Genomic DNA, 10,832 nt, shown 5'->3' on the forward strand with positions numbered 1-10,832 from the left:
AGTGCTTGCTGTTCTTCCTAAGAACCTGTTTTCAGTTCCAAGCACTTATATTTTATAGTTTCCAATAGCCTGTAACTCTAGCCTCAGGGGACCTGAGGTCCTCTTCTGGCCTCACCAGAAACCCACAGTCATATTGCATACACATACTCATATATACATGTAAATTAGAAAGATATAAAAACAGTGGCTGGAGAAATGGCTTCGTGGTCCAAAGCCGTTCCTGCGTTTGGCAGAGGAGCCAGACTTGACTCCTGGCATGCTTCTGACATGCTTCTGACAAGACAACCATTTCTTAACACCAGCTCAAGAGAATCTGACACCCTCTTCTGGCCCCAGTGGGAATTGCATGCATGTGGTGTACAAACATGGAGACAAAACATTCCTATACATAAAATTAAATTTGAAAGTATATGAAAATAAATCTGAAAATTAAAAAAAACAGATGAGAGAGCCTGGAAGAATGTGAGGTTCTAGACAGGAAAGCTTTTCTAAAGGCTGCCTGCAGCAAATTGACAGAATGCAGATGAAAACCTACAGCGGACAATGAAGCACACAGCTAACAGTATTTATGAAATATAACAGGTAAGGAAAGCAGGTTGTGATATCTCTCTCAGGTAAGTGGGCAGCAAGGATATGGAAAGCAATACTTTCTGAAAAAAATATTAATGTCTGTTTAAGAAAGCAACCTGAAAACTGGGTCTAGTCACTATAGAACAGTAAGATATATACACCCTCAGTTTTAAGTACACATGGATGCATACACACATCAGAACAAGCCAGGGGTTTAATATAATGATGCCTTTGTAGTCCTTTGCACTAGATGTCAGTAAACGGGAATGAGACAAGGCCCTTCACTGGTTTTGCTTATGGAGACACTAACTACTTTAGGTCTTCATTCTCAAGGTACAAAGACAGTGCCTGTTGTCACTTTCCCCATTGCTGCTGCTATAACTTCACACACTGGAGATACTATTTGTGTCTTCACTTGCTATCAATATTGAGAAATAAGACACACGCCTCTTTACCAGAGCCACACCAATTCTTATGACAGACATCCTTTAGCCCAGAAAAATACACATCTAGGAATTCTGAACTATCATACCTTGCATTTAGATAATCCAGTTGCTAACGGATACACTCCAAAAGTTGTTCAAACCCTCTTGTATTTAGAGATTTCCTTAAGCATGTATAAGTCATGTGAATTAAATATTATACAGCTGTAATTTTTCAGGATGACTCAAGGGAGATAAGCCTTAGGAAAGGCATAGAATTTATCACAGCCTTTCTTATATTTATCTTGCAGTTTAGAAATGCTAAATGTAAAATAGAAGTCAATGTGAATTTCTTAACTCTGCTATCAATAGCATCTGTGACTGAGAGTAAATGGAAGAAAATGGACTTTCATTTATTTTAAAGAAAAGCAATATTTAAGTCAGAGTCCGGTTCAATAGTGGCCAATTTTCTATTTTCTAGTTCTTCTTGGTGATGTAAACTGCCATCAACCCAAGCGGTGTCAAAGGTAGAAGGAGGTATTACTATGTTTTACTATGTGTTTCCCTGATCATTTTAACAGGGCCATTTGGCCCTGAAGCACGACTTGACCCAGAAGCAAAATTATAGGATAGAAAGTTGTTTTTATGGTTAATTATCTAGACTGCTAATACTATAATTCACAAGACTGTAACATTAAGCAAACAGTGAGGAAAATATCTCACATCCTTTATCAATGTGTGCAGTGGAACTCTATAAACTGACAAGGGAAGAAGCACTTTGTATATTTATCCCAGGTAAATGTAACAGCAAGTGGTGTGTGTAAAGTGATATCTCTTGTGACATTTTGCATTTCTTAAAGGCATATTAGACTCATGATCTACAAAGATCAAAATGATTTGCAAGCAACTAAGAAGCAGCAGGCACACTCATCAGAATTTTTCTGTGTCCTTATAGAATCCTGAGAGGTAAGTCACTTTATTTGAACTTGTCAGATACATACTCCAAGACTCCCAATTGTCAAGTAAAGTGTTTGAAATCAGAAATATAAGGAAAGTTCAAGACTTCAGTTCTAGCCCAGCTTTAGTGACCTCGAGGCTCTAGTCATCTCTAGTGGAAGCAAGATGTAGGAGAAAGTTCTTGGACTTCAGAGTCAGACTGCAGGTGAACTTTCCTCACTACTCTCTTTTACCAACAATAGGCCTGAATCCCTGGCCTAGGATTTCTGCTACATGTTTTGTAAAACATAGATAAAAAGGTATCTTATGAAAAATTTTTAAAAAGAAGAAGAAAATCATGCCACCTTTAATATGCAATAAGCATACAGAATTTTCTTTAATTATGTGGACTTTTTAGAATGCTTTAAAGGCTGTATTCTGTTCTGTGAGTCTGCTTGAGGTGCTTTGACATACAGCACCCCGAAACCTTTATGAATCAACATTTGTTTGCCTGGACTCCCACAGCTACCCTTCAAAATGAAAATGCTTTATAGTTTTTCAAAACATACACATGATAATTTTGTCTGGTACTTATCCAATTAATAACAATGTTATCAAATCTGCATCAAGTGCATGTAACTAGTTTTTCTTTCTTCCATGTTACTTAGCAACAATTCATTACCTGTTATCTGAAGGGTTCTTTGACAGTCAATGAAGATTCAAATCACAAGAAAAAATTCCAGCTTTAGAGACATTAATATTCTAATGAGTTTATAGACAGGCACTCAGATGCTTTTTACACAAAGATGGATGAAGATCATGGGCCCAGATCAACTCAAACACATAACTGAGGTTAGAATCTCAAGCCTTGTTTGGAGCCCAGAAAAATTGGCAGGTTTCTAATGTCAGCTAATGCAGGGGATTTGGCAATGAGTTAGCAAAGTGGAGCCAAAGTCCTCTTCAAGGACTTGTGGATTTGATTGAATCAAGGATTCAGTCAAGAATCATGATGACCACTGGCCCTATCAGTGAGAACAAGAAAGAGCTGAGGAAAGAGATGGCCAATAGTGACATGAGAAGAAAACTTGGCAAGCAAGCACTGGAGGAAAGACTAGAACAGAACAAGACAAGGATAAAGAGGAAGTTGAAAGCCAAAAGAAAGGCAACAAAACTTCTCATTGCTTTTCTAGAGTAAAGCAACAAAACCAAAATCTTAAAGAAAATATATTTCCCTTACAGTTTAAGAACTGACTTTATTTTGAGAAAAACAATGTTTTTATACCAAGAGAACAATGAATATTTATTAATTTTGCTTTGAAAAATCACCTGTTAAGATTGAATGAATAAAACAAAATCTGACGTCTACAAATATGTTATAGATGAATAGTCTTTATACAAATCATTGATTTGTATTTTATATATTATGTTGCTGAAATTTGGTATTTCATTTCATTCACATCTCCAGAATTGTACAAAAAATATGTTAAAAATCATAGCAAAAAGTGTTCCTGAGTTAGACTTTCTTCATATTTATAAGATATGCAGAGGCCTATTATAAACATACAGAGTGCAGATAGCACTTCCACAGGTTTTAAATGTATTTTAAATATTATTTCACTTTATTTTCTTGAAAGGAAACATTTTATATGTTGAAGAATATTGATGAAGCACTTTTTCTGTAATAGTCTCTTTTACAGTTTATTTGCTTATTTGTGTTGGGGGAGAGTGTGTTCATGTGTGTGCCCTGAGGTCATCAGAACTGTTAGAAAGCACTGTTAACCCACAGTCACCTCGCCAGCATATTTCACTACAATGTGAGTAGCAGATGCAGGCTATCTAAGTGCTGCAGCTTTAGCAAAGGCTGTCCTGCCTCAAGATTGGAGAGGAGGTCTCTTTCCTTAGCTTGTATCCAAATTAAAGATAATAAATGCACCTGAATTGGAGATTCGTGGTGTTGAACAAAAGAAGGATTCAGGGCTGGGTAGGAAAGCAAACCTCATCTGCTCAGCATCTCCTGTCCCCTCTGCATCCCAGACACTCAAAGGGCCACAGCTGTGTCTTCTTACTTTGAATCATAAGCTTAAGTGCAAATTCAGACCAATCTGCACACTGAGAATGGAGCTGTGGGCCTTCTGGGAAACTAGTCCCAGCCTTTGCTTTTTGTTGTTTTCCTTATACAACACTTGATAAATAACTTTGCATCCAAGATCAACACAAAATTAACACTCTATTGAATATCCTCTATTGCTAAGCTCACAATAGTTATTATCAGCAACTTATCAAGAACAAAGTGATACTTTACTGTTTTTATTTTTTAGGAATATGGTATACATGTGTATATAATCTGTACTAACTATATACTAAGTATATATTTGGTACAAACATAATTTGACACATACGGGAAAGTAGATTTATTTATATTGACAAATTTTGGCAAGATACTCTGAATTTCTCAGTCCCTTGAGAAGTTGCTTTAGTTCTATAGAAAGGAGAAACAAAGCCTCGACAGATTAAGTTAGTTTTTGGAACTCTGGAGAGTCTTTGCCGAGGCCAACATGTTCAGAATTCTTAGGGATGTTATTCTGTGAGTTCTATGATTTTGACAGTCTGAAAGTCCAAGGAAGAGGTACATACAACAATTTCTGAGAGGGCCACCCTTTTTTTCAACATAGTTTTGCATATTAATAACTTACATAAACAAGCATACAGATTATGCATCATGCATACACACATATAGAGCAAAACAAGTACTATGTGCTGCTGTGTATGAGTCAAGAAAAGTATAACATACCATTTAATAATGAAAAGTCAACACAGTATTAAAAATTAATATTTGTTCTCTTATCTGTATGGAAAGATCTGGTAGATTAAAAGTCACTTCATGCCAGTGGCCTTTAGGCTTCTGCACATTTCTGAATTAGCTATTTTTACCACTGAGAATTTTTTTACGTCTTGTTACTAGTTTCTTTTAAAAAAAAAATCACAGGATTAGACTTTAACACCACGTTCAGTAGTATAAGATTCTTCTTCAAGAAGAATGATTTTTTAATCCATAAAAACTCAGTTAGTAACCCTCTGAAAAAAAGATAATTACAATTCTCCTGCTTTCATTTTGTGCTACATCTAGGAAATGATTTTTCTAAGATGCATTCTTTATTTTATAATGATAACTTCTTTAATTCCTGGCATTGTGGCTGAGATGAAAATTCCTTTCCTTGGTATATTCTAACTCAATGTTCTCACTTGCTTCTTGAATTGGAGCCATATGGAACCCTCCCTCCATCCCATCATGCTTGTCAAAAGTTTTGTAATCCTCTTGACTACTGGCTTTTCCATGACTGAGACATAGTTACTTCCCCTGTTTGCTTAGTAGAGTTTAATTTCCTGCCATAATCTATTCTTCCAATGATTTCACCCTAATATTGTGTTTATAGAAGATTTTCACAGGAGACTCCTGAAAGATGTTATACTGCTACATACTATCCTTCCCTCTGAAGTGTGGGGCACAGAGGACAAACAATTCGAAACAATAATTTCTATTATCTGTCTAGGTCGACCTGTTGCCATATGTTAAATTGTATGCCTGCGGGTCTATGCCTACAAGTAACTTCTCACGTTTACATCCTTCTGTTATGTAAACCTTATTCCTTGATTTAAAACTATTGGTTAAATAAAACTGACTACAATCAATTACTGGAAGGAGTAGAGGTAGGTGGGTTAGGAGTGACCTGGTTGGAGGAGGGGAAACAAGAGGAGAAAGAGAAGAGGAAAAAGAAAGCTGCAATGAGGAGAGATGGACCATGAGCCAGGAGAAACAGCAAGTATCTGTGGTACATCACTGAGGAGGTAGGAAGGCCAGCAGTTAGATGAGCAGATTAGGGGTTACTCCCCAAGTAATTTTCGAAGCCAAATAAAGTAACCATAGTCTGAGTCTCATTTATTTGAAACGTAGTCAGGGATAAGCTTAAATTGCTTGTTTTATGATTATCATAGTCAATTTCTAGACTCATGAAGTGCGTGTGTGGCCATGTGCTTACATTACAGATGAGGAGGCCAACTTAAAATACTTAAGTTCAATATCACAGAGACAGTAAAATGTAAAATTGGGTAATGGAATCAAGCAGCCCAACCATACACAATAACAAATAACAAAGAATTATTCTCAAGTATAGGTTTATCTGCCATTTTTTCTCTAATGTCTGTCTGCCATATTATCTGTTACCAAGAACTGGGGGTGAGTATAACTATATAAGAGAAGAGAGATGTGTAAAGTAACAGTAACTCTGTATCTTGACATAAGTGAATATATACTTATGGAAACAATATAAAATAAATATGCAGAGCACACACATACACATGTAAATATAAAACATAAAATTTATTAAAATTTAGCAATGACAACATCCTTGAAGGTGGTATTATGCTATAATTAACAAGACGTAACCAAGAGCAAGCGAGGCTCTATGGTGAAGGGCAGAAGACGTACTATTCACTCCAACTTCCTGCAATTATCTCAAACTTTAAAATGTTGGTCTGGATGAGTTAGTGCATGCTTTTAATTTTAGCACTGGGGAGTCAGAGGCAGGCAAATCTTTTTGAGTTTGAAGTTAACCTAGACTATAAAACAAGTTACAGGACATCCAGGTACAAATCAAATTCCTATCTCAAAAAACTGAAATCAAAACACACTCCCTGCCAAATTAAAAACAATCAGAAAAATAAACACACACACAAACAGATACAAACACACACACACACACACACACACACACACACACTTAAACCATAACAACCAAACCAAACAAAACAAAATACAAGAAGAACCAGTCACCCTCAGTACTAGTGTTCACTATCTAGAAGCAATAATCGCTCTGGTATTCTTTATATGATTTTTTTTCAAGCGAAAATGCTTAACTTATCTACTATACTGCTATGATTTTTAAGAAGTCTCCATAAATCTAAGCTATATTAATAGATATGAAACTTAAAATATAAAAAATATTTTAAAACACTAAGTTTTAACAACTGACCACTTGAGAGGAAATGTAGGATCCTTGCTGCTCTGGAAAAATCTTCCCAGTTGTGGAGACAAAAATGGAGATCAACAGAGCACCAGCCTCACATGCAGGCAAGCTTGCTGGAAAACATGGAGACTTGAAACACAAAGGTTGACTGAAGGCAACCACGGCAACGTAAATGAGAAATGTCTCATGTAGTCCTAAGCATTTGAACCTGTGTTCTCCAGTCCATGGTCCTGTTTGGGAAAGCTTAGGATTCTTGGCCTTGCTGCAGGTCATCACTTGGAAGAGGCTTCGAGATTTAAATGCTCCAGTCCCTTTCAGATCATTCCCTGACACTTGCTCAAGATTTGAGACAAACCAGGAGTGATGCTCTGCCTCAGCCACAAAGGTACCAGAGGTGGTACCCAATCTGCAGTTGTTGTTTATTTTGTCCACAACAGACTCATTTCCTTCCTAATATTTGATAACCTTGTCTTTATTTTGAAAGGTGCCTTTCCAAATATACTATCTCACATACAGGTAACCATAAAGATTCCTATATAATTTTATAAATATTGCAAACAGTCAACAATATTTTGCCTTATGAGTGAAGACCTTTTAAGTAAGAAGCATCTTAAAACAAACTCTTTTATTTCATTTAAGCCCTTACCACAAGAGACATGAACTGAATAAATATATATATCGCTTGAATCATTAGCTGCATGCCTGTTTAAAGACTGATGAAACAGCAGTTAGTACAGCTAGAACTCACAGGAAACCGATAGGGAGAATATCAGATCACTGGCATACAAAACCAAGTCATCAAAGACAGTTCTCAGCACACTGGACTCATGCTGCCTATACTGGAGCCTCACAAGAGGCAGAAGACAGACTCTGAACCTGTAGTCATCAGGTTGAAGCACTGAATTCTTCAAAGAGAATTCTAAGTGCGCCCCAGTAGAGAACAGAAAACAACAGAAACCTTAGAAGACAGTTAAATAAACTTATGATAATATGTCAAAATACTTACATGTATTTAAAAATTTTCTCCCATGAACATTATTCAGCTCACAGCCTTCAATATATCCGTTCTCAGGGGATTCAATGCCATCTTCTGACATCCATGGACAATCATACATGCAGACAAAACATCCATATTCTTAAAATAAAAAACATAAATAAAGCATTAAAATAAAAAAGAAATACATTTCAAGAAAACATGAAACCCAGATTAAAAATTGAAGCTATAAAAATTTTATCTAGAAATGGCATATTATCTCCAAATATAAAATAGAGCCTGAGCATATACAACTATAGAAAAATGTACCTAAGTCTTTTAAAAGAAAAAGAACCTGACTTGGTTTCATTTCAAAAATAATTTAATATCGTATTTTAAAATATTATTGATTGCATTAAATGTATAATAAATATTTATTTTTATGTTTAAATCAATATTAAGTCTTTTCTTATGTTTGAGAGAAATGTGTTTACTCATATTCTATATTCTATATGCTTGGGTTGCTGAGTAGTAATCCTGTTATTATTCCATTCACATAAGAGGTCAAAATCAAAGTATTTATTTATGACTGCTAAAGATTTCTATAAATCAAAAAAGTTGATCATACATGTAAAATCATCTCCCCAATATCCAGCTACCTAAAATATTGTGGAATATTTATGAGTGGTGGAAGAATGGTGTAATGTGTATTTTTTGGTTAACAGGCAGCACTGACTGCATATATCCTATAGGACCTGACAACTGTGGAGAACTTGGTTATTCTCCTCCTCTGTCTTAAGCATTTAGCTAATGTCTCTCCTCCAGTGGCTGAAATTTGACTCACTTTACCTAGAGTATACAAGATCTGCACAGTTGGGTGGCTTACACTTAGTTCAGTGCTGTGCTTCCAAAATGAATCTTTAAAGCGTATTCTGTTTTACGTTTCTCTCCCAGACTGCCAGCCATTGAAGTAGCCTTGTATCCATTGCTTTAACTCCTGGATTCATGAAAATTCTTCTTTTACTCATACAGGTTTTTCATTGGTGTGTAAGATTCAGCAACTTAATAATGATATATTTGGAACAGCAGGAGATGTTTCATATATATATATATATATATATATATATATATATATATATATATATATCATCAGCTCCAACCGGTTAAAAGAAAATTTACAGCACTCTGTTGTCTCTAAAGTAAACGAGCTGGCAATCAATTTTCTTAGCAAAATTAAAGCAATACACTATGATTAGCTAGAAGAAGGCCTGTGGTTTTTTTCCTCAATTCATAATGAAAACAACTGCTCTGGTCTAAATAGATCATGAGAAACATGGTTTAGCTAAAACACTAAAGGAAAGATTTATTCTGTGTTAATCAGCACAGCAGAAAAATTCTAATTATCTTATCTGGTTAAGATTTAGAGACCTTACTTTCTGCTGATGTGGTTCACTGTAATGTCTCCCGCATGCTTAATTGCACAGTAGGGTATCCGTCAGTCAGTCCTTCAATGAGAGGATGGTTCAAGTATAGATGGATACTCAACTTCCTTAGACTTTGCTTTTTGCAGAATGCAAATTAATGGAGAGATGGTCATGTAAACTCGACTATGTTCCAAGGTTTGGAGACTGTTGTTAGAGCATTGATTGTTCAATAAAAAGGCCACTTCCTCGGAAAGACTGTTCACGTGGCTTTTGCTAACGTGTTCATTTGTTTCCCCCTAAGATGTGTGATTTCACCTTTCACCTTTCTTTCATTAAGACTTAAAAGAAAACTTAATGTCAAACAGATTCATTTAAAGAAACTCTAACACTCATGGGCAGAACCTCAAAGGCTTTCTACCATGATTGCAAGCCACACCCACATTGCCAGGCAACTCTTAGTCCCTCATCCAATCAGAGTTACCCAGCATGCTGAGACCCATGCTTCATTCTTCCATCACTTCCACCAAAGCTGCGATTGCTGTCTTTGTTATATTTATTGTAAATTATTCATTCTTGAGATCTAATTCTGATGCTGTCTTCACTTGCTGAAGTCTTGGCTTAAGAACTTCTACCTGCCCGGTTTCTCCCCTTGGAACTCACTGATCCTGTGAATCATGGTTGCCAGTGTTCATTCAATAGCAATTGATAAACTTCTAGTAAAAAGAGCTCCTGCAACAAAGGAAGGGAGCTTATTGGAGCAGATAGTCATTAAAGAATGGCATTGCTATATGTTCATGTGGATCCAGGTCTCTGTGTTTTGTCCATGACTCTACCTTTCATTTTTTGAGTGCTTTTAAGTCTCAGCGTCGTCATTTCCAAGGAGATGGGGGTCATTTCCCACCACCACTCCTTGTTTACTTTCTATTTAGAAGGCCATATCGTCTCTTCTTGTTGGATTTAACAAAGGTTTAGTCAACATTATCCTGCTTTGAGTTGTATTCCACACTGCAGGAGACTGACCCTGTAAGTGCCCACAGATCAAACGCCTGAGATTGACCCCAATGAGATCTATGAATGGAATGAGAGAAAAGACAGAATTAGCAAATTCATACACACTAGTTTCTTAGCAACAAGAAGTGGTAGAGAGAAACTTTTGTGTAGCTGAGAAAGAAAAAGCAAGCTGTAAAAACAAAAGAGACAGCAATACCTCCATCCCCACCCATCCCCACCCTCAGCAATTGACAAAGAAACACCTTGCTGGTGATGGGGTTCTTCTATCAGTCAGGGGCAGAGCAGATGGCAGTCCTTTGTTCACCACAGCTTCATGCCTGGCTTGGTGGCCAAAGCTGTTTTATGCCTAGGACACATAAAAATCAAATCAATTCATATCCAGGTAGCAGAGTGAGGAAGGAGGAAGACAGACAAAGACCTGCAGACCACCATGCCACCCCACAGATCTGCCCTCAGCACACAGCACAAACAG

At 36.5% G+C, this 10,832-nt stretch overlaps 1 protein-coding gene and 1 non-coding gene across 3 annotated transcripts in view; both read left to right on the forward strand.

Annotated features, from left to right (window-relative positions):
- Positions 1 to 10,832, forward strand: part of Cntn5 (contactin 5) — a 1,025,091-nt gene that overhangs the window by 446,863 nt on the left and 567,396 nt on the right. The gene's annotated exons all lie outside the window — the stretch shown is intronic.
- On the forward strand, positions 10,577 to 10,719 carry LOC114617817. The gene has a single exon (XR_003710879.1). It is a non-coding gene; the product is annotated as a small nucleolar RNA SNORA48 (small nucleolar RNA).

Source organism: Grammomys surdaster, unplaced genomic scaffold (genome assembly GCF_004785775.1).
Source record: "Grammomys surdaster isolate TR1022 unplaced genomic scaffold, NIH_TR_1.0 138, whole genome shotgun sequence".
NCBI classification, from domain to species: Eukaryota; Metazoa; Chordata; class Mammalia; order Rodentia; family Muridae; genus Grammomys; species Grammomys surdaster.